This window comes from Camelina sativa, chromosome 1 (genome assembly GCF_000633955.1).
Source record: "Camelina sativa cultivar DH55 chromosome 1, Cs, whole genome shotgun sequence".
NCBI classification, from domain to species: Eukaryota; Viridiplantae; Streptophyta; class Magnoliopsida; order Brassicales; family Brassicaceae; genus Camelina; species Camelina sativa.
In genome coordinates this window covers 6,824,590-6,831,539 of record NC_025685.1, presented here as the reverse complement: position 1 = coordinate 6,831,539, position 6,950 = coordinate 6,824,590, and the positions used below count along the sequence as shown (strand labels likewise).

Sequence of the window (6,950 nt, the reverse complement as noted above, 5' to 3'; positions counted from 1 at the left end):
TATATTTTTCTTAAAGTTAATAAAGACCGGCATTACAAGGTGGTTAAGGGAACAGATCCTACGGTTGTGAAATTTTCTTGTGATTTTTCTATGACCGTTGGATCATTGGAATCCGAATCTCCTTCTCCTAACATACCATGTGTTTTTCTTTTGTAAAGATTCTTGTTCTAACTAGTAAATCACAACTATAGTCTACCTTTTTCTCTAATAAGTTCATGTCATTTAGTTATTTTATGATGGAAATAAATATAAAACTTTAGTCTATTTGTTCGCATTTCTAATAAGAGCATGGGAATAGTAAATCAAATCCTACCATTTTGGGATATGTATTCTCTCTTTAATCAGTAACTACCATCATTTGATTGGTTACCGCTTTAATCTCACATAAAGAGTATACATCACATGCACATACTAACTTTGTCTGGATCGGAACCAAATGTAGTACGGAGTTTAGTTTGGGAATGGAAAAAAGCAGTTAACAGAGTAAAAATGTACCTTGTAACGATTGGTTTGGTATGTGTTTTTGTGTTGTTCAAATTTGAGTTTTAATCAAATTAATAATATATCCATAATTTGAAGTAAAGATATTTAGCTTTAATTTCAGTTTTGGTTTGATTTTCGACTTAGCTCGCTTTTGTTTTATTTTATTTGCTACTGATCATGTCAATTTATTTTATATATGCAGATTAAAAAACTTATTTGCAGCCACCATGTAAACCAAACTCCCAAAATATTTTAGTCAGTGGCGCTGTGACTAGCTTCGACAAACAAGCTAAGACGATAACCGATGTATATTATGTTAAAGTTCTTCATGTAATATACCCATCGATCTCCAAAGTTAATCTCGAATCAATGACTTCAAGCGAAGTAAACTAGTTTCGAATGGGTTCAAACTCAGACAGATCCGCATTGTTGGGTTGTTGCTAAACTATCTATAGCTCAGCATACCAGTAATGATGGGGTTTAGAGACGTGGGGACACAAGAGTAGAAAAAAAGATCGACCGTGTGTATGTGTGTGAGTGTGTGTGGGTTCAGTCTTGTCTACAAACTTTGATCGATGGATTGACAGAAACTAGTTGGGCCATGTGAAATTATATGAAATACAACCACATAAAGAGAGAGAGATGAGCTCGATATTCCCATATTTCTCGTTTGCTTGTAATGTTTCCAATGGCTAACAAACAACATTTGTACATCAAAAATCATATTTTGTTAAATTCCATTTTACATATTTTGAGTGGGAGCAGTGTTTTGGCTTTACATCTCATTAAAATATATCCACGCACCACTGCCATCTTTCAATTAAAAAAATATATTATCAATAAGCAAATATGATCTGTACAAAAATCTCATCTAATTCCCTTAATTTGGTCCATATTTTCTCTACCCCTTATAATACCATGGTAGATGATATATTTTTTTTTGTTGCGGAGTTTACAATAATCATATATTTCCAAAATAAATTCTACCTTGAAATAGAGTTCATTTTTAATTAATTTCTGGAATTAAAAAAATAAATTAAAAACTGAATTTTGGATTCTAAAATCTACTAATACAGCCCTCGTATAATTTGTAGCTATTGTACTAAAGCAATTTTGTTATAAGTGAATTTTGGGATTTAAATCTAAACATGTTGATAATTGGCTGAACAAAAATTCAGAAATCAAAATTAGTTGTATATGATCATGTTACCTTTCGATATCATCATAATTTTATATTATTAGACCAATCCCTCAACGCTCTTGAAATTTTATACCAATGCATCCAATAGGTGGTTTACCAACCAGTTCGAAAGCATGCTGAACCAGCGATGAAGAAGAGTGCGACAGAGAAGCGTTTTTCCCTCCTATCCGGCTGTCAATCAAATAGCTCCTCACCGCCCCTATAAGAGCATCAGCACAAGTCTACTTGGATGTGGAGGAGGAAACTAACACAATCAAAACACACTTATTTTTGAATGTTTTAGTATGTTCGTGGGACAAAGGTTAACTTAGTTTCTATTACCACAAAATGTCTTGACTCAACATTGAATACCTTAACCTTATTTTTACTAGAAATTTTACACATTTTCAATGTTTCTAGGCATGATAATCAATATATTTCCATGCATATAGTACTTTTATTTGATTTAAAATCGATTTCTCCCAAAAGATACTATATTTATGATTTTGTTTTTCTAATGAAACTAAAAAAACAAGAATAAACCTTTTTTATTAAAAAAACAAGAAAAAGAAAATTGAATAGGATTTGATTATGATGCTTTATTTTTGCATTTCGAACTCTGGTAACTCCACCCATTTGCAATTTGGAAAAGGTCATTGAAACTTGAAAATTATTCGCAGGTCGTCAAATAATATTATCTCGACAAAAAATAAGGCTTTTTCTTGACAGCAAAAATTAGGCTATTTGTTTTATTATTATTTTTTAATCTAGAAAATTGATGTGCTTCTACTCGAGTTTTGATCGGAAAACTTTTTTAGGGATAGTGACATGTCTCATGTTTCTTATACGTTAGGTCGTTATCCACGATTCTCTTGCTTATGTTCTCGGTTAGTTAATAAAATAATACAAATCTCAAGGATCATAATTATGTTCTAAATCCCTTATACATTATTCACAACGTATCTTCCAAAGAAAAGAAAAATGTCAGTTTACTTTTTTATTAAATGGACGACCAAATAACAATTAAATTACAAGCATGTTCCCACGTCCATAAGCAGCATAAACTGAAACCGCAATTTTTATTCTTTTTAATTGTCAGTATTTAAAATCTCATATATATAAAGCACATATAATACAGGCCAGAATCAGGAGAATATCAGAAATAATTTCAGGCAATAATAGCAATGGCGGATCCAGGAGGAAAATTTACATGGGGCACAACTGAACATTTACTTTAACAAAAAGTTTTTTTACAAGGACAAAACATAAAAAATGATAAAAAAAATGTAGATGAGAGGCATTGAACCCTTCTCCTTTGACATAGTATGTGACACTTTTTACCAAATGAACTAAGATATGTTATACATAATAAATCAAACTGAAGAATTATTATGAATGAGTGTTGGGCACGTGCCCCACCTCCATTACACCTAGATCCGCCCCTGATAGCAAGTATATATGGTTACAGGAAAAAAAGGCTCCTTAGTCTGATATGTAGAAATACTGATGAAATGGTTAATGTTCATGGAATATACTGATTCAGAAGTATTAATGTCAAATTTTAGACATATTAAGTAATAAGTACTAACTAGTAGTAAGCCGTAGAACATATTATAGGTTATGATGTTATGTTTAAGGTTTTCTATCAAACTAATAAAAAAAAAGCTCAGATTACAGAATAACTTCTCCAATTCTAAATTTATATTTATTATTTTCATTGAAAAACTAGAATTAATAGCAGCAACTTTTGATTCTTCTCGAAAACTTTTAACAAGATTTATAAAACATTGTCCGGCAAATAGGCAACAAGCTATAAAAGGAAAGCACGAGTGTTTAACGGACGCATTACTCGAGCAAATTGATTATTTAACTCAGATATTATATTTTTTTTTATCATAATTAAGGATATATAGTCGTCGGATATTATGGGGGAAAATTATGTATCGCTATATGATATGTTCGAATATTTTCATGTATATTAGTATCTTACTTACAAAAACATATTAAACAGGGGGAATAAAACAAGTGAACGGCGTCCGATGGAGAATTCTGTTTTAAAATACGCCAAAATAAAACTAGGGTTTGGTTCCATATATGTATCTTGTTGGGCTTTCGGATTCAGTAGCTTCCAACCCGAATCTGCCGACATATGGTCTGTTTCTACGGATATAGTGTTTGATTACATATAGTTTTTTCTCTTATTAAATAATTTAGCCGTTGAGAAAACTATAATACATGTGTACACTTGGTGTAATATAGTCTAAAGCACAAAATAAGATCTAAAATACTCTTGATCTTCGTGAAATCCGATGCGAAGAAACGCAGTTTTTGTTTCGAAGAGTATATCGAGCCACTCTTTTGTCGTGAGAACTAAAAGCAAACAAAGTAATTTAATTTACATCAAAAGATTGTATATACATAACATAACAAATAGTTGAATGATAGTTTAACTCGATGTTTGCAAATTTTAATTAGTGACTAATATTTGTTACTTACCTGGCGGTTTATCATGAGCAGTTTCCCACCAGATTTTGGAAACACTGAGCAATAGAAACACAGCCATCAGAACAAAATACAAGAGTTTGGTATCCATTACTCAGTTGAAGATATGTATGAAGATAAATGATATATACGAGTTTATTTATATACAGACATCTTCATATGTGACAATAGTATTGTTGATGATTATTGACCATGTCAAAACTAATTTCATCATTACATTTGCCCTTAAAGGCGCACGATACAAAGACTTACTATTTATATTTTTGTCATAATACGAAGACTTACTTTTGTCCCGACGTTTAACGTCCCTTAATGCCCGTTGAAAAAATATGTAGAATTTTTTGTCAATTGGACTCTTCTACCAATAGCGCGTTTAGAGATATATATATATATATGCATGCACAAAGACTGATGTGGTATAAATCTCAACATGTTAATAAGATAAATTATAATTAGACGTTGTGGAAATTAGAGACTAATATTGATGTAAGAAATTGACAATATAAATAATACGGATATTTTTAGGGATAAACCGAAACTAATTTTTTTATTAACGTAGAATTGAAGTGAAAAATTTACAGAAAATGACAATCAAAGAGTTAAGTGCAGTTAATACGAAAATAATTGTTCTTCTCTCTCTAATTGCCCAAAAAGTGGATCTCTAACTCTGACAATGACATATGATATATATAGTGGGTTAGTGACCTAGGACTTCTTCTGTTTCTCTGTAAAATGACGATTTTGCCCCTGCAATCAGATGGACCATAACCATGACTTCATGCCCTAAAATCTTTAGAATATTCTATTTGGGCTTCATAGAATGTTGGGGGCGAAGCCCATATCCAACAATGGTCCCCCCTAATCCGATGAGCGATGGCTTGCTTGAGCTCGTCGGGTACAATTTTGCGTCTCTTAGGTCTGTCTTGCAAAAGGAACCGAATATTTTAGGAGCTTGAAGACCTTCCGGAAGGTTCTGGGATGAATAGTGTGTTGCACACATTTTTCGAGATATCCAGAGAGCTCCAGGATGAATAGTGCATTGCGCACGTTTTTTGAGATGTCATGTCGCCGTCACTTACTGTCGCGACGAGATGTCCTGATCGTGGTCCGACCGTCGGTGTGGAGCGAGGTCATGTGTGCGAGATCGAGCGGGTTGATATGTCGCGCGGGTACGTTGTTTGATTCGGCTTATTGGCGTGTTCGTATTAGTGAGATGGCGAGATGGTACTCGGCGAGATGGCTTGATACTCGGCGAGACGGCGAGGTGGCGAGATAGCGAGATCAAGATTCTCGGTGGTGAGGTCGAGATTCTCGGAGACGAGGTGGTGAGATCGAGATGTTGGTGGCGCGCATGTCTTGATATGGAGGCGTGCTGAAGTGTGTGTTGACGTGTGCGTGCTCGCGAGATACTATCGAGAGTCCCGCGGGATGGTCTTGGGGTAGATCATACTTACAAACTTGCAATGATGGTGTGATGGAATGGCGAGATGAGGCAGTTCGCAGTACGCAGTACGCGAGAAGGTACGCAGTGCGCGAGACAGTACGCGGGGCGCAATACACAGGACGCCATACGCAGTTTGCCGTTTGCGAGATGTCTTGTTCGTATCGCATGTGCCACGTCGATGAAACCTTGGCGAGGTGCAGACGAGATTGCGAGGTTCGTTTTAATCCGTATCGAAGACTTGTTCTAGCATGCTGATCCGTAGATCGAGGCGCGGTGACGACGAGTCTGTGTAATGGTGCTTGTATAGAGTTTTGTAGCTCGCGTGTTGTTGTAGAAACGCAGGGGATAAAGTGACGACATCGGGACTGACGGTGGCGCCATTATCTTTTCGGGGCGTGTCGAAGTAGAGGTGATTTTTCCGTGTGGTGGTTAATGGCGAGGTAACTAGCTCGCGTATGTGTTGATGGACGCATGGCGTGATGGTGTTATATTTGACGCGAAAGAGTCATAACTCACGTGACGATGTGTCTACTCTAATGCTTTTCCAATCGGCGTGTTCAAGACCTGGCGAGGTTGAGATCGTGGCATGCTTGAGGTCCTGGCGAAATAGAGATTTTGGTGGAAAGGTGGCGAGGTGATACAGTGAGGAGCATACTGGAACGTCGTGGCATCGAGGCACGCATACGAAATGGCGAGATGACTTAGCTTGACATTGCTAGGTGCATACGAGGAAGTTGTGGCATTGAGGCGTGCATACGAAATGGCTAGATTGTTTTGGTGATTGCACCTAGACGTGAAGTCATGTCGTGAAGATGATCTTGAGCATTTCCCGGAGTTTGTTATCGGAGGCACCGACGAGACTACTCAAGAGTGATACGTCTTCTAATTATCGTTTATTCCTTTTTTTGTTTATTTTGTTATTGCGAACTTGGTTGCTTTATGAGCTTGGTCATTCATACTTTTATTGATGATTTTCGCGCAAAGGTTTATTATTGCTGATTTTTGTCGCGCAAAGTTAGATTATTGTGAAATTACCCTCAAAATAGAGATGCGACGTTTTTCTTGTTTACATGGCATATTTTGCAGTGCAAGACGTCTCCTGGCTTATCCTGGATATGTTTGTCCCTGAAACGTCTTGAGTAGACAAGACGGACTTGTCGTACTGTTTTAGGTGTGGTACGCGTGACCGGCTTACCCTGTGGGTGCTGCAGGAATTACGTGTGTATGATTCGGGGTCTCAGCTTACTCACTCCGCTTCCTGCTAGCTCATTGCGAGTCTGGGCTTGGCTTAAAATGTCCTACCGAAGTAAGGACGTGGATTATTTCACCACTGCACTCATG

General features: G+C 36.3%; 1 long non-coding RNA gene across 1 annotated transcript; it reads right to left on the bottom strand.

Annotated features, from left to right (window-relative positions):
* LOC104780331 lies at window positions 3,838-4,313 on the bottom strand. Its single transcript, XR_766705.2, has 2 exons — window positions 4,160-4,313; window positions 3,838-4,033 (listed from the first exon to the last, which is right to left on the bottom strand). It is a non-coding gene; the product is annotated as an uncharacterized LOC104780331 (long non-coding RNA).